Here is a 22,899-nt window from a genome sequence, read left to right as displayed (position 1 = left end):
TTGACTACGTATGTGTACCAAGTTTCTCTAAAGACTTAGGTTATCCTTTACAAGATTGACTTGCTTCTATATCTTATACAGCCACTATCATTAAGTTTCAAATCCCAACTATTATACATCAGATTCTATATATACATACAATATTTTAGGTGAATCCTTTCAAGGGAAATCAGGAAGGCAATCAAAAAACCGGATCAGAGCGGGAAGAACATACTAGATTCTGGCAAAGACTAGTACATGGTACCCTATCAGATCCAGACAGAAAAGAGACTCACTTCAAGTTGAAATTGCCCAGCTGATAACAAGAGTAGTTATCCTAAGAAGGTCCTGAGAAAGAGACATTAGCATGGTGCATCAGCATCAGATTGAGGATAAGCAAAGCCACCAAACTGTTAAAAGAATTCCCAAAGAATTTTTGTGGAGCACAAATAGCCATTCCCTTTTTATCAGACCTCTAGTAGCATAATGTATCCAGCATACTCAGCAAATATCAGCCCATAATGCTCAACCTAAAATTAATCAAGTCTCAACTAATACAGATAATGGGAACCCTTAGCTAAATCTCTGATTAGTTCCTGCTAGGTCTAACCGTGTAGCATGACCAGGTAACCTTATTACATTTACAAGAGAGGTAAACTTATGGCACTTATAAGAAACTTGGGAAACAGATGCTGTCTCTGATATCTTCTTCTAAATAAGCCCAAAAAGTTAAATACCCTCCCATATTTCCATTTATTGCTATGGAGTCTTAAACACAGGTGTGGCTCTTTTCTGAGAACTTCAGTCTGAGAGCATACAGATAAAGGAAATATTTTTTTTTTTCAGTTTTGGATCTCTAACAGTTGAATATATAACTAAGCATTTATAAATTTTTGATAACCAAAAATTGAGTAAAAGCAAAAAAAGAAAAGAAAAGAAGGAAAGAAAAATAATGACAGGAGAGAAGCCGCAGAAACCCACAGAGAGCTTGTGTTAGTGAGGGGGGAGGAACAGGTAGGTATTACAGAAGACCTTCAATGGCAAGCTCATCACTTCATCCTATTTTAAGCTTTAATCAAGGTGTAAATGATAAAGAGGGAGAATAAGAAGGTAAAAATACTGAGGTGAACTCTAGAGAAAAAAATGAGAGATGATTGATGCAGCTGAATGTTAAATGTTTATGTGAAGAAAAAAAAAACACTTTCCTTCAACAAAGCACTGCATAATGCCAAATTAACTGTATTGTTTGTTAAGGTGAACTCCACTTTAAAGAATCAATTGTACAGCTACAAAAAATATAAAAGGTAGCACAGAGGCATTTATTTTTAACTCTTCTGAAATAAGATGCTGGTGATGACACTTTCAAAATTCATAAAATACAGAGGCAAAAATGGGAAATGAGGCATCAAACAAAAAATGAGAGAGAAAGACACCAAACATTAACTGATCTAGAAGATTTAATAAAATGGAAAAAGCTAAATGATACTAATTTTTCTTTGCAAAAGTTCTAAACATCAAGGATTGTCACCACATGTAGAGGAACGGAACTAGATCCCCAGCTCTCAATCTGTCCAGAGATCAATTTAAAACACATGACAGATTTTTTTTTGGGGGGGTGGATTTCAAGGCAGGGCCTCACACTAGTCCAGACTGACCTGGAATTCACTATGTAGTCTCAGGGTGGCCTCGAACTCACGGCCATCCAGCCATCCTCCTACCTCTGCCTAGGATTAAAGTCCTAGGATTAAAGGCATGCACCACCACCCCCGGCAACATGACAAATCTTAACATAGAGCCTGAAGCTCTAAAACTCCTAGAGGGAAAATCAATTAAGATATAGGAATAAACAAGGACTTTTGAAAAGGACTCCAATTATCATAGGAAATAACCCCAAAAGTTGACAAATGGCATGGCACTACATTAAATTAAAAGACCTCTACACAGAAAAGGAAACAATTAGTAGAATAACACAATGGCCTACGGAATATGTATTGCTAGTGATGTATTGAAATATATAAGTGTGTGTGCGTGTGTGTGTGTGTGTGTGTGTGTGTGTGTGTGTGTGTGTGTATAGTAATGCTAGCAAAACATCTAACAGGGAATTAATATGTAGAGTCAATAGAGAACCCAAAAAGTGAACAAAAAAAATCATCCAATTAATTCCTGGGCAAATGGGTTGAACAGATACTACTCAAAAGAAGTACAAATAGCCAATATTTTTCAAAAAATGTATTATAAGTTAGATTTTAAAAGTAAAAAAAATTTAAATGATTGACAGAAATAACTGTGCATCTAAATTCACAAGGGAAAATTACTTGTGCATTGAAATCTATAGAAAATAAATCAACTACTTGGAAGAATTACATATCTACTTGGAAGAATTACATATCTACTTAGAAGATAATTTTTTCTACCCTTATTTTTTGCTGTCCTACCATCCTATATGCACCCCCAGAAAATAACAAAGATATAAAAATTGATAGAAAATAAATTCACAGACTAACTTAAATGTTTATAAATTACTACATACTAACACACACACACACACTAAAAGTTTAGATGGATACAGGTTACTCTTGTACATGGAAAGAATTAAAGGAAAATCTACAAAAATCTCTGACAGAGTCATTATTTTTCTTCTCTTGTTCCAGAGACCAAGTCTGCAGCTTTTATAATCTATAGGTTCCACCAATGCTTTATTGTTATGATAGTTGTGTGCCAGATTCATTATCTAATTTTTTATGTAATTTCTCTTTTAGGTTGAACATTGTCTTAGAGTGGTCTTTCATTTAACTCAGTTTACTGGTACATTGTTTAATAACTGCTAAATAATTCCAGAAATGCCATGTTTGATTGGTTTTCAATAAATCTTTCTCTCTCTCTTCCTTCTCTCTCTCTCATGAATATTTATTTTCTCAAAGACTATCTGCTGTTTTCTCTTACATTTCACACATGCATTAAAACAGAATTTGGCACGGTAGCTCATGCATGTAATCTTAGCATTCAAAAGGCAGCAACAAGCTTCCAGGGAGTTTAAGGTCAGCCTGGACTACATACATAGAAAGATATTGTTTCAACAAATAATAAAAGCAGGAAACATTACAAAACCAAGAAATAATCCATTTGTAAATTTTCTGATAAATAAAAAAAACTTAGTGGACATTCTTGCCCATTTAACCCAAGATTTTAAAATTTGTGTCCAACACTCTGTTATATTTAATACCTCTTTGGCAGATGTGTAACAATGGTTTCTACTCATGATATGCTAATGAGTAAATCAGAGGTTTAAATGCCATTATTCATAATATTTGATTGGAATACACATCGTATATACCAAATGTCAATGTCTAGAACATAGTAGAGAGACAATATACCCTGATTGAATGAAAAATGAAATATTTATTAGTTTTCTATGAGGGGGTTATCTGAAGGGAATTTTGTAGGCATAAAAGATTTGATCATTGCTTTAAGCAAAATTACAATACAATACAGGAATCAATTGTTTTAAGACATTCTGAAATAAAGTTAGGGGATTTGGGAATTGTTGACTATTATTTCACTTATTTTAATTATGGTTTTCAATAAACATCTACTTTAAAAGATAGCAAAATATAACCCTTGTGAATTTGGTGTATTTAAAAATGTACAGCATGATTCATCCCAAATTGTGCTCATTTACTTGTTTGTATCACCGAAAGAAAAAAACGGGTCTAAGTAACTTTTATTTATACTTGATTTCTTAGAAGTTTTGTTGCCATTGCAGTTAAAAAAAAAAAAAAAAAAGTTTTCTGCTGGACAATAGGAGTGCTATTTCTATGTTTAACAATAAAGAAAAAGCATACTTGTTTAAAACAAAACTTGTTTAAAACAAAACAAAAGCTTTACACTGCCAAGCATGGATTCCTTCCCATAAAATGAACCTCAAATCCAACTGGTTACTCTGGTAACACTCGTGTCATTATTGCGTCAGTGAGCATGTCTTCCCTGGCAGGCCAGTTGTGGTATCACAGGGTCCACAGATGGGTAGGACTCTTAGTAATTTGAATGTATGCCTCACAATAGGCCCAGTTGTTTGTTTAAACTTGAATTTCTAGGTCTGGAGAGATGGCTCAGTGGTTCATGTGTTTGCCTGCAGAGCATAATGACCTAAGTTTGACTCCCCAGTAGCCATGTAAAGCCAAATGCACAAAGTGGAGCACGCATTTGGAGTTCATTTGCAGTGACTGGAGGCCCTGGCAGGTTCCCCCTCCCCCGTCTCTCTCTCTCCACCCCCCTCTCTCTCTTTCTCTCTGCTTGCAAACAATAAATAAATAAATAATAAATAAATAAATTGAACTTGAATTTACAGCTGCCTAGCTGGAAGAGGTATCACTGGGGGATGAATCCTAGGGTGTAGTCCTAAGGTATTTGGAGGAGGATCTGCTTTCAAACCTAATAGTACGCAGAGTAGCCTGAGCTCTGCATGGGTCCCTGCTGTTTGGCTGCAGGTTTGGGCTTGCTTGCTCACGGTATTTGCCATTTGGTTGTCTATGTTTGGGTCTGTGAAAGTGGCCCAGCCTACCAATATTTCATAGATAAGGGAGATGTCCATGAGTCTCCATGCTTCCCAGAGTAAATAGTGCAATTCATGATTTTCGGAGAGGAGAAATCATACACTCTGGTAATATAGCCACTGAAGGATCTCACACTCATTAGTAAATAATCTCCCATGATTAACCACGCACTCATAATTTCAACTAGTGGGTCAAAGAAAATAGAAAAGACATGGGAATAGAATGGGACTCTAATAAGAAGGGCATTACTAGGAGGAGAGTGGGGAAGAAAGAGGGTAAATAGGGGAAGTCAGATCCAAATGTATTGTATATGTAAAACAATAATAATAAGCCACATGCCTTAAATTCCAGCATTCAGGAGGCAGAGGTAGGGGGACTGCTGTCAGTTTAGGGCCACCCAGACACTACATAGTGAATTCCAGGTCCACCGGGCTAAAGCAAGACCCTACCTCAATAAAACAAATAATGATAACAAATTTATTTTAAAATATAAAAACAAAAATACAAAAAGCCTTTTAATGTTTGGTTTTTGTTTTTGCTTATTTAGTCTAAGCCTCACTACATAATTCAACTGGCCTTGAACTTGTGAGTTTACTGCTTCATTCTCCAGAGTGCTGAGATTACAGGCATATTCCACCACACCATGTTAAAATGAAAGTTTTATTTATGTATATTTGTTTCTAATGAAATATTTGTGAAGTTTTCACAACCATCCCAAGACTTAGCTAAGGTAATAACAGGACAGTAATTTCCCAGTTCCTTGGTAATATGGCCCAGGTTGCTATCCAATATAAATGATTTAATCTCCCTACCCAATTATCCATGGGTTTCTTTCCAAAAAAAAGTTAGCATACTAATTAAATTGTACTTTCCCCTTTAACAGCATATGTCAGATTTCTACTTGTTTTCCTTTGAGAAGCTTGGCTATGACCCATCAGCACAGATAACCCAATACCCATCAGAAGGAAATAGTGCTGGCTCTTTAAAACCGGAAGCTTGGAGAAGAAAAAACTGTGAATCTCATTAAAAATTGCCTGAGCCATCTATTTAATCAGATCAAAGCCAACTTCATATTACAGACAAGTTATAAGCAATGTATGTAGGAGAGTCACAGACTTCCCATTGGATACCTTTTCTGAGAAATCATGGTATAAATAAACACAGTTCTCTTTATCTTCGTCTATTACCGTTCATAAAAATTCCATATTCCTTTTTGTTCTTCTTTATACAGTGCTCTGGCTGAATAATTTTTCCCTTTCAGAGGCATGTTTTTTATTTTAACACAGCATGATATTTTATAGTCTATTTGCTTCAAACTGGGGAACAACATGATTCGTCCTTTTACATAATAATGAGAAAAGGCAATCACATTTGATACTGATAAGTCAAAATTCAAAATAAGAAAGTAAGCTCAGGAGTGTCAAGAAATATTTATGGAGATATTTTGGGACACATGTCAAATTTTATTGTCAGACATAGAGCTATTATAGTTAACCATTCAGAACAAGGGGGCTGCAGACTGTTTATTCATAACAAATAACCATGTGAACTTCTCCAGCAGCAATTTATTCCTTGAGAATGTCCTAGTCCATTGAACAATCAATGATCTTGAGCCTTTACTTTTTGTATTTGTAAATATGCTCTTGCTAACAGGGATAGGAATTTATGTATTTTGTTTACTATGATATACTGTACATATAGAATACTGTTTGACACAGTCATACACCACTTTACTATAAAGATACATTCTGAGGAAAGTACTTGCAAGTGACTGTTTTCTGCAAATACCATATAATTTATTAATAAAATTTAAAGTGGCTAAAATGTAACTAGGTTACATATAACATGCAGTCCATCTTGATCACATCTTTATGTTATATATAAAGATAAATGACAGAGATGATAGATTTTTTAAATATATATTTTTTTATTTATTTGAGAAAGAGCAAGAAAGAGGCAGAGAGAGAATTGGTATACTAGGGCCTTCAGCTACTGAGGACAAACTAATGCATCGCCCTATGCATTTGGCTTATGTGGGTCCTGGGGAATCGAATGTGGGTCCTTTGGCTTTGTATGCAAGTGCCTTAACCACTAAGCAATCTCTCCAACCCAAGATGATAGATTTTGTCCAGCAAAATATATATCACTCACCCCTCTTCATAACTATGTGTTTCTAGAATATGGATGAAGGACTTTGGATAAATGGGATTTTACTAAGAAAATTTTGGTTTCAAACATCAATCTAACTACACTTCACAATTCTGTACTATTTTGAACCTTCGAGTGTTTCATGCTGCACACGTTTTCTTTCACTTTGAAAAGCTGTCTTTTCTAGAAAGGAAGATATGGTGTTGAAGAATTCCTTCAGCTTTTGTCTGTCTGGGAAAGTGTTTATCACTGTATTCCTGGAGCATAGTTTTGTTCAGTACAGTATTCTTGACAAGCAGTCTTATGTTGACCCTCTCAGCCCTTTGAATAACTAACTCTATAACCACTTAGCCTGAAAGGGTTCCACTTAAAAGTCTGCTGCTGTTTGTGTTTCCTTTCTCATTTATACTATACTTTGATTTTTTATTAACAACTTCCATGATTGTAAACAATATCCCATGGTAATGGCCTCCCTCCCCCTACTTTCCCCTTTGAAACTCCATTCTCCATCATATCCCCTCCCCCTCTCAATTAGTGTCTCTTTTATTTTGATGTCATCATCCTTTCCTCTTATCAAGATGGTCTTGTGTAAGTAGTGTCAGGCATGGTGAGGTCATGGATATCCAGGCCATTTTGTGTCTCGGGGGAGCACATTGTAAGGAGTCCTACCCTTCCTTTGGCTCTTACATTCTTTCAGCCACCTCTTCCACAATAGACCCTGAGCCTTGGAAGTTGTGATAGAGATACTGCAGTGCTGAGTACTCTTGTCACTTCTTTCCAGCACTATGATGTCTTTGGTCACTGCCATCTGAAAAGAGAAGGTTCACTACCAAGAGTGAGAGTAGCATTAATATATGGGTATGAACATTAAGAGAAGTGCTTACTGGGCAGTGTGATGAGCATAGTATATACATTTAGCCAGACAGCAGCAGACGTTATACCTCTAGGGCTCATGACTACCCCTATTTTAAGTTGTCAGTAACAAGAATGTATTCCCTCCCATAGAGTGGGATTCCAGTCCAATGAGAGAGCAGTTGGTTTCCACCATGACAGATAATATGCCACTATTATACCCATTGGCTCATGTGGCCTAGCTGGCAAAATATATCTTCACTGGTGTTTTCTCTCTCTCCCATTGAACTGCATGCAGAATGGCTTCTTCCAGCTTTCTGTCAGCTGGTCTACATGGAGGAGGTTATCAGTTCAGTTCCACCAGGATTTTCAGTGGCCTTGCAACCCACATATGTGTAGTCTTCAGTAATAGGGTCTTACCATCTATTTCTGGTGGGAAACCAAGGGCCTCAGCAATGGCCTATAATGTTTTGGAGGCATCAGGGACCTCCCTGGCCAACAACTCACTGGAAGTTATCCCATCCCTGGCACTGAAAATTTTCTAGCAACAACCTACGGCTCCTGAGTGTTCCATTGTCCAAAAAAAGTAGGTTTCCATATGATTTATTTATATCCTCTTAGATTTTGATTAGCTCTCCCTCCACCTTTCCTTTACTCAATCTCTTCCCCTGACCTCACTTGGGCATTTGCACCCCCATTAATCTATTCTTCTACTTACATATATACAATATCATCCTATTAAGTACCCCATTCCCTTCTTTTTTCTTCCCTTTATATCTCTTTTCTAGCTTAGTGGCTAAACTTTTGTTTTCAATTTTTTTCCTTCTTGCCTTTATCTAATCTGGTTTATGCATTGTATAGAAATAATATTTTATCTCTGGATCATTCTTTTCCATCTTTGGAACATTCCTTACTATTCATTTTCCTTTTTTATTTAACTGTAATTCTCTATTATTTTCTCACTTCTGTGCCCCCTTCCTTTATTTCATTCACTAATTATTTCTACCATTTATCTTATTCCTATAATGCTATATTATATTTCATTTCATTCATCACCATTCTACTCAGGCCTTCCTCAGTGGGGTTATGGGTAATCACAACAGCATCATCTTTCTCTCTTTCCCTCTCTCTCCTTCAAGCTATAACACAGAATTATTGAGACTATGTATTTTAAGCTGGTCTTAAACTTAAACTTCATTATGAAAATCCCAAGTACTGGGATTATAGGCTTGGGTTGTCACAACCACCTCAGTTATCCATTACTTAAGTTAGTTGTAGAATAATAATAATTATCTATGGCTTCCTTGGTCTAAAAAATGAGATCAATTTTGTCATAGCTAATCACTTAGCCCTTGATCTTACCTTTTTCTTTTTCTGAATTAACTACTCCACTTTATCTGAAATTTATACATTTCCAATTTGTTAATAAAACAATACAAAATTTTAAACCTTCCAGGAATCCATTTTTGGCAAATTCTTTAGTGAGAAATAGATGAAGCTTTGATCTTCTTCAAACCATACAAAGATGTTATCACAACAAAATAAAATCAATTGCTATAAGCTGGCTCCTAATCAGATATCTTTAAAACCGAAGTTCATCCTAGATTCTCTTTGGAGGATCCATCTTCAAGTTCTAGATAATGCATTGGGAAGTAGCACTTGGCACCACATGAACAGAAGGAATCCTCTTCACTTGATCAATGGGTCTTGACCCCATTAAACTTCAAGTGCTGAAGTATAAGCAGATTAAGCCTGTTTTCAATAAGCAATTAAACATGACTAACTATAAGCCAACAAATCAAAGAGGGAAAATACTTGCTCTTTCCAGCAATGAAAATAAAGTAATGATTAGAAAATACTTTGTTACAATCTATACCTTTCAATATCAGCTGACCATTTTAAAAATTTGTTCGAAAACAGTTAATCACATGGTTAATGCATACATAGTGGTATGCTGAGCCCCAGCGATCAATAAGACATGGTTTCTGCATGTAAGTACCACACAGTCAATGAGAGGTGGCATGCACAACAAATAATTACTTCACATAGTTGTAATTATGCTGTGCTATAATTAGAGATCTGACAGTTTGGGCAATGCTCCTCCTTAATAAGGGATGTGGTATGACGGGAAATATTATGGTGAGGTGAAAAAAACAATAACAATCTCTAGTGACTTTTGAACTGTATGGAAGAAAAATAACATGCAGAAAGAGAGTACCTTAAAGAATAGACTATGACACTGATAAAGAAAAGAGGCAAGCCCTCCTCTCATCTCTTTTCTCTATTCATCAGATAACCAGAGGAGAGGGTTCCAAACTTATCTGAAAGATACATCTGTGTCCCCAAAACACCACAGATGATACACATATCTGAATACAGGGGAAGCTGAGAAGTTAGCTGGTCCACAGCATAGGAGAATAAAGAAGTAAATCAAGAAAATACTCTCTCTTGAGATCTGAGATGAGATATCTCAAAGCAGATCCTGGTAATCCTGACTCATGTGAAAGTGATTTACTACAAAGTATATTCCTAAAACAATTCAATAGATGAGTGAAATGTTTGACTTAGACTTACATATATCTCAGCTTCTAGTAACCCGAAAGTATAGATTTAGCACAGAAAACTGAATGTCAAGATTATAAGAGCTATCCCTATAAAGGGCTAGAGCATGTCTATTCCGAGTCAACAGTTAAGAGCTCTTCAAGGGGAGGGAGAAATCAGATGGGACATCTCCAACAGTCCCAGCTCATTTCTCCAACAAAGCCTCAGAACTGATTTTTAGAAATGGAATGGCAGTGTGGATGCTTTGTTCTTTCACTACTAAGTGCTTCACTCTAAGTACTATGAGCAGATAGAATAAGGAATCAGTTTCAATGCTATATTTTTTCTATTTAAACATACTAGTACTTGCGCATATATTTTTTTCTGTTTAGAAAGATTATGTTGTAATAAATGCATTAATAAGAGTTTAAGATGCAAACACAGGTCATGTTTTGTATGTTCCTAAGAGAATGTAGAGATAGAAACCTGTGTCAGAAAATAAAATTGTATTCATGAATTTATTTGGCAAATATTTACTGAGCACCTACCAAATGTCATAGCATTTTCCAGAAATAATAATGTATTTATGAACCTAACAGACACTGTCATTATCCTTTTAAATCATACATTCCATTTGTACCAAAGGTAATTAAATAAAAGTAATATGAAGCACAGTACCACACACTGATACAAATATGTTTTTAATAGAACAAAGGATTTTAGCAAGATGTCAACAGTACTATTTTTATAGGGTGGACAGAAAAGCCTTCACTAATAACAAGAATTTATTGATAACCTCCAATAAAATTAGAAAATAAGTCAAGAGCAAATATGGAGGTAAAGTGTTATGGCTCATGATTTTTTTTGTGTTTGTTTATTTTTTGTTTTTCAAGGTAGGGTCTCACTCTGGCCCAGGCTGACCTGGAATTAACTATGTACTCTCAGGGTGGCCTCGAACTCATGGTGATCCTCCTACCTCTGCCTCCAAAGAACTGAGATTAAAGGCATGTACCAAACATGAAATTTTTTGAAGGAGGGACAGGTAAAATAACAAGTAAACGTCCTTGAGCCAGAATATATTTTATGTTCAGGAAATAGAAAGGAAACCAGATTAAGTACCAGGTGGTAAGACAAGAGAAAAACTGTAAGACATGACGTCCAAAAACCAGTGGAGCTGGAAGAAAAGGTTGTTGAGATAGAACATTTAATTCCATAGACATCCCAGGAATCTCTATTGTATTATTATAATAATAAATCAGTTTTCATCAGGATCCTCTAGAGAGCACAAACAATGGTAGTTAAACACATCAAAGTCTAATATTAAGGGCCAAGAACCAGAAACACCAACATCTAAGAGCTGAAAACCCTAGTCCCAGTTATTGAGGCTTTAGTGATACAAATTACTGTGCAAAATGGAAAATATTTTCATTAAAAGGGATTATAAGTAAGGGAAATTACTTATGGTAAGCAATCAAGAACCCTTCAGTGGTAACACGCCATTCTGAGTTGACCCTTACAATAACAGAATTCATGTACACAGGTTAAGATGGAAGTAGGCATTTTAGGTCAATAAACTATAGAAACAGCAACACCGAAACACAAACACTGGGTTATGAAGAAACTAGGTCATACTTAACTAAAACATGGGTTACCATCAGAAGGAGCTGTATACTAATAAAAAAAAGATACAAGCACTCACACATGGCTTCTCAATCCACACAGCTAGGCATAGTACAAAAACTTAACATCACAGTTTTCTTACATTATAAATTAATTAAAAATGGGCCACAGACTTAAATATAAAACCTAAAACTATAAAGTCTCTAGAGTAAATCATAGGAAGAAAATTTTTAACACTGGTTTGGCAATGAATTTCTGGACTTGACAACAAAAACAATAACAAACAATTGAGACTGCATGAAACTAAAAATTATGCAAAGTAAACAGTTAACAAAATAAAGAATAAAAATTTTAAATTATACCTCCAATAAGTGGTTAATATCCAAAAATGTATAAGTACTCATACAACTCAATAGCATACAACAAATCAAAATCTCCAGTATGTATGTATCAGTTAACAATGATGGTACATTCTAAACAAATGCCTTGATATATGATTTTATCATTGAGAAAACATCATAGAGCACACTTACACACAGAAGGAAGAACATACTAACCACACAGCCCATTTAGTATTGAAATGCTTGAAGGCCCCAGGGTTGTCCTTATGTCAGATCATAAAGAAGCTTAATTTATAATCTGTAACATTACCCTCAAGCCAGATTGTTATCCTACCCTTAAAAGACTTGAAATCTGGCTCTCAATTGTCTCCAGATGGATGGAAGTCTTTTCGGGCATCCTTTTGCAGAACTGGCAAGTTTTGTTCATGTTGAGGATACACCCTAGTGGCAGTTTTCTTCCATAATCAGCTTGAGTTTCCAAAAATTCCTCAACTGCCTTTGCACTCATATTTATCACTCACTTTATATTATGCAATGAATAATGATTGAGTTGTCTGAACCATCCATAACTGGCAATAAGTTCAAGATCATTGTCAATCCCCTTCTTTCAACATTCTCAAAGATTTTACTTTAACCATTCTCATTACTGTACTGAGAGAAACTTAAACTTGTGTACCTGGTTTTCAATGCAAGTTTCTCCTAACATAATATAGTTCTGTCCTAAATTTCATCAATATAATTATCTTCAATGAAGCAGCTCCTATAAAAACATCCATCATCTTGTTCTTGTTCTTGGTGAAGTGGAATATTCCTGACTGGGTAACAATAACCATCTTTTATGGTCTGAATATGGAATGTCCTCCACAGGCTCATCTGTTTGAACACTGAGTCTTCAATTGGTGGCACTATTTTGATAAATTATAGATCCTTTTAGACATGGGATTTTGCCAATGAGCTTATCACTAAACGAGGTTGCTAAGGGCTAAGTAGCCAAACCTGCTTCTGGCCTTAGCCTCTGCTTCCTGTCTGCCACAACAATGTGACCAGCTGCTGCCTGCTCCTGCCACCATGGGCTGAGCGGTTCTACATGCCATGCTTTCCCTGACACAGAGAAGTGTACTATGAGCCAAAATAATCCTCTCCTCCCTTAAGTTGCTTGCCAGGTATTCTGTCACAGCAATGAGAAAAATAAATAATATTTCCTCACTGATTTTCCACCTTATAGTCTTTAACCAATTTAGTTCTGTTTGCAGACCACTTGACATGGTCTACAACTGGGAACATTATCACTGAACTTTATGCATAGGGACCAAAGCAACATTAGATTAAACCAAATGCAAGAGAAGAAAATGCAATCAGGAGCTACATTAAATACAAGATATTCATGGATACTGACAGCATTACACGGTATGCTGATTTATATTTTCAAATAGTTACAAAAGATATAGTACAGTATATTAAAGGCATAAATAAGAAAGAGAAATTTATTATCATTGTCAAGTATATGGCACTGTAGATATTTATACATTTCATATGACTGGCAGTGCAGGAGTTTTAATTACACCAGCAATACCACAAGCATATGAATAATGCATTGTGCTATGACGTTGCAACTACAGCATCACTAGGTGACTGGAATTTTTCAGCTCTCTGTGGGGAGATGGTTCAGTGGTCGAAGGCTCTTGCTTGCAAAGCTTGCTGGCCTGGGTTCAAATCTCCAGTACACTCGTAAAGCCAGATACACAAAGTGTCATATGCATTTGGAGTTCACTTGCAGTGGCAAGAGGCACTGGCACGCCCATTATCATTCTCATTATTTTCTCTCTCTCTCTCTTTCTCTTTCTCTCTCTCTCTCTCTCCTTGAAAACAAATATCTTTTTAAAGAAGATAGTATATAGAATGTTGATATTGCTAACAGGAAATTACTAAGCTATTAGGGATTGCAATATGAATATTTCCCCAGAATTAAATAGGACCACCATATGATCCAGCAATATCACTTATTGAAAATATTTCTGAAAGTACTGAAATCAGTTTCTCAAAGTCATAGCTGCACTCTTGTGTTCAAGGAAGCATCTGCAAACATATGCAAACAATTCAAGGATTCAAAGATAGATGAACAGATAAGACATATATATTTCAAGGTAGGTTCTTGCTATAACTCAGACTGACCTGGAATTCACTATGTAGTCTCAGGCTGAACTTGAACTCACAGTGATTCCCCTACCTCAGCTTCCCAAGTGATGAGATTAAAAGAATATTCCATGAAGTCTGTGGGCATGTATTCCAGGGCCTTTAGCTGTTGCAAATGAATCCCAGACACATGTACCACTTTGTGCATCATGCTTTACAAGGGTACCGAGGATTTAAACCAGGCTGTTAGACTTTACAAGTAAGTGCCTCAACCACTGAGACATCTCTCCAGCCTGAAATCTAAATGTTATAATGGATGATTTTTCAACTTTAATATGAAAGGAATTTTTCCATTAGAGACAACATCGATGAACCTGGAGAACATTACACTAAATGACAAAGTCAGACATGAAAAGATAAATGTATATGTCACATATATGTGCAATTTCAAAAGGAATAGTTGAGTTCATAGTAACAAAGAACAAGGTAGGATGCAAGGAGCAGTGAAGGAGTTCTGTGTGCCTGGAATACAGAGAGAGAAAGGGAAAGACTGGTAGGAGATGAATTCAGAGTAGAAGAGTCTGATCTATAAATGGGTATTAGGGACCATAATAAAACATTAGTCTTTAGTCTGCACAGAAAAGAAAACTAAGGTTTCCCACCATGGCTGTGTGCCACTATTGCACTTGTGTGAGCATCACAACAGGTTATTTGCTGCTAAGTAGGTTAGACCATGAGTTGCTTGGACAGATATTGGTCATTTTCCCTCAGTCACCCATGTAGCGCCTTCTGGCACTAGACACACTGACTGTCTGGGGACTGACTCTCTTCCAGCTTCCAGCCATGCCATTCCATTTTACGTGTCAACCACATAAGGTGTCTTCAGAAGTAGGGTCTTACCACTAACCTTTGGTGGGTCATCAAGTACTCGGACAGAAATCTGTCTTTTTTTTAGGAAACCTTGTCTCTCTGATCAAAATCTCATTGTGGATGATAGCCACATGCTAGTACTGGGAGTTACAGGTCAGTGTCCACTAATAAAAGGAAGAAAAAGATAACTAATATAAAAGAGTTAGAGAGGAGAGAGAGAGAGAGAGAGAAAGAGAGAGAGACAGACTGTAGAAAATTAAGGTCAGTCTTCATCATACCCTCTCCAGTGTCTTGTGGCTCAGGTGTTCATGGTGGGAAACCAACTGCTCTTGATTTGGCTAACTGATCCCCTCAGTGGTACGGGACCCATAGCTGGATCTGGGAAACAAGTCAGTACCATATCCAAACATAAGCCTGCTCTCCACTATCAAGCTACCACCAATCGTGGGCTACAATAAGGCCTACTCCTGTTAAATTCTCTATTAAAAAGTAAGGGCTATCTCATTTATCTGGTGCTAACTTACTCTCCATTGGAGAATCTGCTCCTCTTTTTCAGATGTAGATCCTAAGGAGAGAGCCACTCCATCATACCTCAAAAGGGCCCTGGCTGAAACTAAGAACAATTGGCGAAACAAGCAAGGGTGCTGTTTTCTTGGTGAACCAGGAACCAGCACAAGGGTGAAGGAGATCAACATAGAAAAAAATCAACTCCTACTAAATCAGATATCCAGAGATCCAGAGGCCCCCAACACCACATCACTGAAGCAGACCAAAAATGAACCCAACATGGCTCAAGGAAATTTTGCAGAAGAGGGAGCAGAAAGAATGTCAGAGCCAAATATTGGGTCATGATATGCAGAGACTTTATCATAACCATAACTGTGGGCTAACTCCAGAATGCATGACCTATATATCTCAACAAGGAGGGGTCAGGTGGAGGGGGTAGGACATGGATGAGCCTAACAATGGTAACAAATTGACTATATTCACTGAGTACAAAATTAATTAATAAAAAAAGAAACTAAAGTAAAAAAGAAAAGGAAACTAAGGGTAATTGACCAAGAGATTTATCTATGCTATTTAATTTAGTCCTCAAAATTTCAAAGATTATTTATGAATTAGGCATTGAAATCAAATCGATTTTACGCATGAGGAAACAAAGGCTTAAAATTCCTAAGAAATTATCTCAAGCTGTAGAGATGGCTCAGTGGGTAAGAGGACTTTCTACACAATCATAAGAAGCTGAGTTCAACCTCCAGTGTACACACAAAAGGCTGGACATTACTAAGCATGCCTGTGACCCCAGGGCAGAGGGTTTGAAGGCAGGATGACTGCTGAGATAGTCTAACTGAAAAAAAATGGTGAGATCCAAATTCAATAAGAGATTCTAATTCAGTGAAATAAGGCAGAAGATAGAAGAGGATATCCAAGGCCCTCTTTTGGCCTCTGCAGACATGTCTATAGGGCATGAACATCCACACACACATGCATGCACACACACCACACATACTACACACAAAAATAATAAGTTAATTAATTAATTAATAGGAATTACTTCATAGTTACTATCTAGACGATGCACTACCAATATTTATTTCAGCAACATGTATACTAAAATTGAAAACAGAGAAGATTAGCATGGCCCCTGTGCAAAGATATCTCCCAAATTCATAGAGTTCCACACTGATTTTTTTAAAATACAAGCACTATCAAAATCTTAAGGCAGGTAGTCTTATCAGATTTCAATGATAGTTTTAATGCCCATGAATACTGCCTAGTTGTTCTTATTAGATAACCACATCCAGACTTTTGTTTGTTTGTTTTTTGACAAGGTAGAGTCTCACTCTAGCCCAGGCTAACCTGGAACTCACTCTGTAGTGTCAGGCTGGCCCAGAACTCACAGTGATCCTCCTACCTCTGCCTCCCAAGTGCTGGGATCAAAGATGTGTGCACCATGCCCAGTGGCATCCAGATTAAAAAAAAAAAAAATCTTATAATATCCCGTCCTCAGCCAGAACTCACTTTTGAGTTTACTAACTTGGACACATTCCCCCACCAAAAAGAAGTGAAGATGATTACTTATTGAGAAATATATGAGAAAAACTTGAGAGAACTAATACTTCAACTGAAAAAAAAAAAGAATGATAAGGACACGTCATAGTAAATATTTAAAGAGGCAGCTGAAAAAATAAAGTTTATCCCACTGGGTGTTCTCCAAAGGACAGAGCTTGGAGCAAGAGAGACACTTCAGCTCAATATGAAGAAAAGTATCACAAACTGATTCTCTGTATCACAGAGTGCATGATCTGTGCTGGAAAACAAAGATTATCCATGTGGTATTCTACAACATCCCTGTACCAAAGAAAGGATTCAGTCAGATGAAAAACATTCTCTTCATCTCAAAGATCCTGTGGTCAAATTTTTAACACAATTTTCAGCAGTTTGAAAATAATCAGTCCTGAAAACAGAGGTTAAAAGTATGCAACACAGTAGAGCCACTGAAAATACAAGTTGTGAAATCTGATTTTCACTCTATCCCTTAGGGGTACAACCTTGAATGCTTTTCTTAAGCTTTCTGAGTTGTTTCCAAATCTGTAAAAGGAAGGTACTGTCAGGACCTAACTTACACACTTGTTCATAGGATTTAATAACATTTGCTTCATAAAAGGCATACTTCAATGTCCTGTAAGCATTTAGTACATGGTACATATTGTTACTAACTGGGTCTTACCTTCACTAGTACTTAACAATGACTGGATCCATTCTTTTCAGGATTGCCTTATGTTTGCTTGGAGTCATGAGGGCTGCCACACTGTAGCCCTAATGATGCATTTCTACTTGACTGGTTTGGCATATCTTGATGATCACCACCTTACCACACAGATTCTTAAGGTTCCAAAACACTGGTCAGTTTAAAACTTTGATCACCATCCTAACTTTTCCTGCAATGTCACCACCTTCACAAGTTACAAGTGCCACATATCAAAGTTCTCTTCTAAGATGTGCTCCTCCATAAAATATCCTGATGCCAAGGCATAACATGGAACATATCTGTCTTCAAAACAAGGAAATGGAAGCTCTGCAATAATAGTAGTAATAGCAAGCATGTCTTAATATATAGAGTACCTTATTATCATGAAAACATTTTGTTATAGTATTTCATTGCATTTTTTACAACTTTGTGAAAAAATATTTTTCTTCTTTTGCATAGGTCAGAAAACTAGGCAAATATAACTCAAATGACTTGTATATGACCATACAATTTGTCATGCCAGGTCCTAGACTCCACCTTCTGTCATTATTAATCTTCATACTTATCTATAGAGAATATTATAGCTAGTGAATAAATGGAACTAGTCAACATATAAAATAAGTAAAATGACTTTGGATTTATTTTGTTGATATTAAGCATCTCTAAAATTTTCAGCCTGTCAAGATCATGGATAATCTGGATGAGCAGCAGTACTTAAAAGCAAATTTTCAGTCAACAAATTACTGAGCCAAACTGAAAAGGTGTCACAAATTTGAAGGGACAAAATTTAAAGCTGATTTAGTGATAGGCACAGTCACAAAACTCATGCACCATCACAGACAATGCAAATTGTCAGTGGTAACTATGCAGAGACTCAAAGTAATTAATCAAAACAAATTTTTATGATTTCCAGAGCAGTGGGGTTAGGAGTCCTTGGCAGGCATGAAAATTATCTGCATCATTTACACAGTTCAGAATTTTTGTGGAATACGAAACTATGACATTACTCACGGGCCTCAAACTAATTTATCAATTAAATCTGGCGTTCCACTAAGAAGACAGAAAGGAAATCTGCTTCTCTGTGCAATCTCCTGAAGATTTCCCTAGGGCTTTAATGAGCCCTTATCCTGTTAAGGAAGCTGTCAGAGAGCTAGAATAGTGAAGGACAATGGACTGGAAGGGAGGCTTGAAGGAGGATAGGAAGAATTTTTAAAAGACAAACAAATCTCTAAACTTTATATTAATAGTGATATTCCCTTTGCATTTGGGAATACTTCCCTAAGTATTAAGTATGATATTAAGGCACCTAAGTTATTTTGTCTCTAATAGATAATATGCTGATATCTAACTAGCCAAAATTCCAAATAAGAAATTCTGGGAATGATGTAGATATCCTGTATGTAAGGAATAAATTTTAAAAATAAATTTAATCTTGAAATCACTACTAATAACTGAGTTTCAAAAACTGTATTTTAAGCCTCTAAAATGTAACCTATACAATGCTAGGAGCTAGCCATTTGGAACAAATTTTAAGTGCTTTGGAATTTTAATGATTTATAGGACATGGAAATATTCATTTATTATTTCATATGGTTGTCAGAATGTAACAATAGTAATTAAAGAAAAATTCAGAGTCCCTTTTCCCCTGTAATACAGGGAAATTATAGTTTGTATAATATAAACTGAGAGCATATTTTCTCATTTGGTTGGTGGGATGATTGGTTCATGGGATTAAGATGAGTCTAGTTCTTTTTGATCTTAAAGAAGAAGTCATGCTCCCTATTGTTAATCAAAGATTTGTCAACAAGCACATATAATTGTGTTAGCAATTTTTTACTGTGAGCCAATGTTTCATACATGAATTGGGATACATCAACATTCTTTCATTATTACAATAAATTCCCACCCTGGTTGAGGATCAGCTAAACTGCTGTCCTCAAATTCTTCTTTAAGTACTGTTAAGGTATGGAGATTCTGTTGCAATCCTACTTACAGGAAAAAAATTACATTTGCCTGCATATGTGCATTTCAGTATCAACAGTCAGGCTTATAGCTGTCTGGAGGCTTTGTCTGGAGGTAGAAAGGAGTAAATGCAGACTTGAAGTACAAGAGAATACACAGATATTCCCTCATGCTTAGAAGCAGCTCTTAAAATGACTGACAGAATGGTAGATAAATATCCTAGCTCTTTTGTCACTGGGGTGACAGAGATAATGGAGGTTGTGGTTCTCTGAGCTAACAGTTTCACAGTAGGCTTAAGTTACTGGCATGGTAGTGTCCCTTTATTAGGTACCTTACCTTCCTGTCTGTTGTTGTTTTACCTGTGCCCTTCTGATGCTTTACGTGATCACTTAAATCACTTAAATGTTAATCCTGGTTTCAGGACCTTTTCTAGGGAAGCATAAACAAAGAATTTTTAGACCTTTATAACATTCATTATGTCCCCTTGCCTTAACAAAGACAATTGTCATCACTATCTAATTTTTATTATATTTTGGCCCACTCCATTGCCCTTAATTATTATCAATATGACTTCAGTTTCTTCTTTGCTAAAACATATTAATATATCAAATTAAAATTAACAAAATTATTTTTCTGTATCAAGAAGCTCAACTGATATGAAAATGAATTTTCATTGGGGATTAGAAACAAGAAAAACATAAAGTCCACTTTTGCCAACTGACATACCTGCATAGTTTCCTAATAGATGATTATGCCCTACTAAATGGCATAATTTAAATACCAGTGACCTAATGTAATATGTTCAAGTGTTTTAATATTTTACTATTATGAATAATGCATAAATAAATTTTTATGTAAAAAATCTTTACCATTGTTGAGGCTACAAAGATGACTCCACAATTGAGAGCACATGCCACTTAAGCACAAGGCCCCTCTGGCCAGAGACTACCAAGTTGATCTCCCCAGAACCCACATAAAAAGCTGGGCATGACCATCTAGGTCTATATCCAGCCTGCTAGGGTAGGTGGGGACAAAATAGAATTGGAGGGACTCACTGACTGATGGAAGCACTGGATTGAGGAAAAGACCCATCTCAAAAACTACAAGGTTGAGCTATAGAGAAGAGCATCTGCACAAATGTTAGTACACAACACATCACACAACACAGACATATTCTGCACACAATAAAATAAAATCTTTGTCATTGTCTCAGATTTTATGGAGTAACCAATAAAAATTCTCAGAGAATTTGCTGAACATGATAACTTAAATATCTTTTATTTATTTTGATGGTTTTCTTTTTTTTCAGTTTTTCCAGGTAGGGTCTTGCTCTAGGCTAACCTGAAATTCACTATGTAGTCTCAGGGTGGCCTCGAAATCATGGCAATCCAACTACCTCTGCCTTCGAAGTACTGGGATTAAAGGCATGTGCCATCATGCCCGGCTTAAGTATCATTTTAATTTTAAATTGCATATAACCAAAATGGTTAAATTCCTTTTCATTCCTACCAGCCATAGCAAATATTTTTAGGTTAAAATATTCTAAATCTTAGTACTATTATTTTTAAAACACACTATTAACTATGCATTTCTTTTTTAAAATTATTTTTTTCTTTTGAGAACAAGAGAGAGAGACTTGGTCTGCCAGGGCCTTAGCCCCTGCAATTGAATGCCATACACTTGTGCCACCTAGTGGGCAAGCCTAGTCTGGCTTGCGTGGGCTATGGAGAGTTGAACATGGGTCCTTTAGGCTTTGCAGGCAAGTACTTTAACCACTAAGCCATCTCTTAACTATGCATTTCTTTACTAAGTTTTAAGTCATTCATAGTAACTAAATATTTGTGAATTCCATATTCATGACTTCTTTCAATACATGATGATGTGATTTTGTTTCCTTATTTGTTTCCAAGTCTTTTGTAGAATTCTTCCAAAAAAGTTTCATTAAAGGGCTGGGGAGATGGCTTAGCGGTTAAGCACTTGCCTATGAAGCCTAAGGACCCGAGTTAGAGGCTCGATTCCCCAGGACCCATGTTAGCCAGATACACAAAGGGGCGCATGCATCTGGAGTTCATTTGCAGTGGCCAGAAGCCCTGGCACACCCATTCTCTCTCTCCCTATCCTCCACTTTCTCTCTCTCCCTCTCTCGCTTTCAAATAAATAAATAAAAATAAACAAAAAGAAAAGTTTCATTAAAGAGAAGATTGAGTGAATCTGTTCATACTTTTTTGCTAGCTTTGTTAATTCCATAAAGTGTGATATAAAATGTGGTTTTAGGTAAATCTTTAAAATAATTTTAGTGAGCATTCTTCTAATTTAAATAAAATAAATTAAATTAAAATAAATTTATTTGAATAAATGGTTGTGGGGTTTTTTTTTGGTTTTTTGCATTGATATAATTTTCTCTGAAAGCAAGTTGACTAGATCAAAATCCAGACTAAGCTCTTACTACCTAGGTGACCCTGATAAGTTGATCCTATTTCTAGCTCACTCTTATCTGTGAAAAAATGAAAATGGAAACAATATGTAATCATGTAGTCATAATGAGGATGAGATGATTCATTTAAAGTACTTAGCATCTGTCACATAAAAAAACACTTGGTAAATATCAGCCATTTATAAATATTATCACATCATTATTATTGCCTATTAAGAGACATTCCAACAGAATATTTTCTTATTGTAAGTTACCCTGAGTTTGTATCTTAGCTCTATCACATGCTAATTGTGTGAATTTGAGCAACTGACTTTTAACCTTTCTGTATTTGTTTTTCTCATGTAAAATGTGAAGATAAATACATCACCTCTTATTTTATATAACTTAATTGAACATATATGGATGTGAAATATGAAATACTATCGGTCAAGGAGGCCCATGAGGCCCCAAAACAATGCAGACCTTTGCCAAAGCACTTGGTTACCCACCAAAAGTAGATGGTAAAACCCTACTGCTAAATACGCCACAAGCTCAGTCTCAAGACATTGAGAAATCATGCTGGATCTGAGACGGAAGCCATGCACTGTCCTTGCCGACCAGCTGTTATAGTCCCAGAAAGCCCTATACAAGCTGCTGGTGGTAAGGCAGCAAAAGTCTGAACAAACAGTGGATCCCAAAAGATACAGAATCAACCAGCCAGGTAAAATATACTCA

General features: G+C 36.2%; 1 protein-coding gene and 1 non-coding gene across 8 annotated transcripts in view; one reads left to right on the top strand and one right to left on the bottom strand.

The window, feature by feature from the left end:
• Nucleotides 1–22,899, bottom strand: part of Dlg2 (discs large MAGUK scaffold protein 2) — a 1,944,997-nt gene that overhangs the window by 1,772,339 nt on the left and 149,759 nt on the right. The gene's annotated exons all lie outside the window — the stretch shown is intronic.
• LOC123459731 lies at nucleotides 16,625–16,728 on the top strand. The gene has a single exon (XR_006636483.1). It is a non-coding gene; the product is annotated as a U6 spliceosomal RNA (small nuclear RNA).

The sequence above is a fragment of the Jaculus jaculus genome, chromosome 3 (genome assembly GCF_020740685.1).
Source record: "Jaculus jaculus isolate mJacJac1 chromosome 3, mJacJac1.mat.Y.cur, whole genome shotgun sequence".
In the NCBI taxonomy this organism is placed as follows: domain Eukaryota; kingdom Metazoa; phylum Chordata; class Mammalia; order Rodentia; family Dipodidae; genus Jaculus; species Jaculus jaculus.
This window is presented reverse-complemented; position numbering and strand designations above follow the sequence as displayed.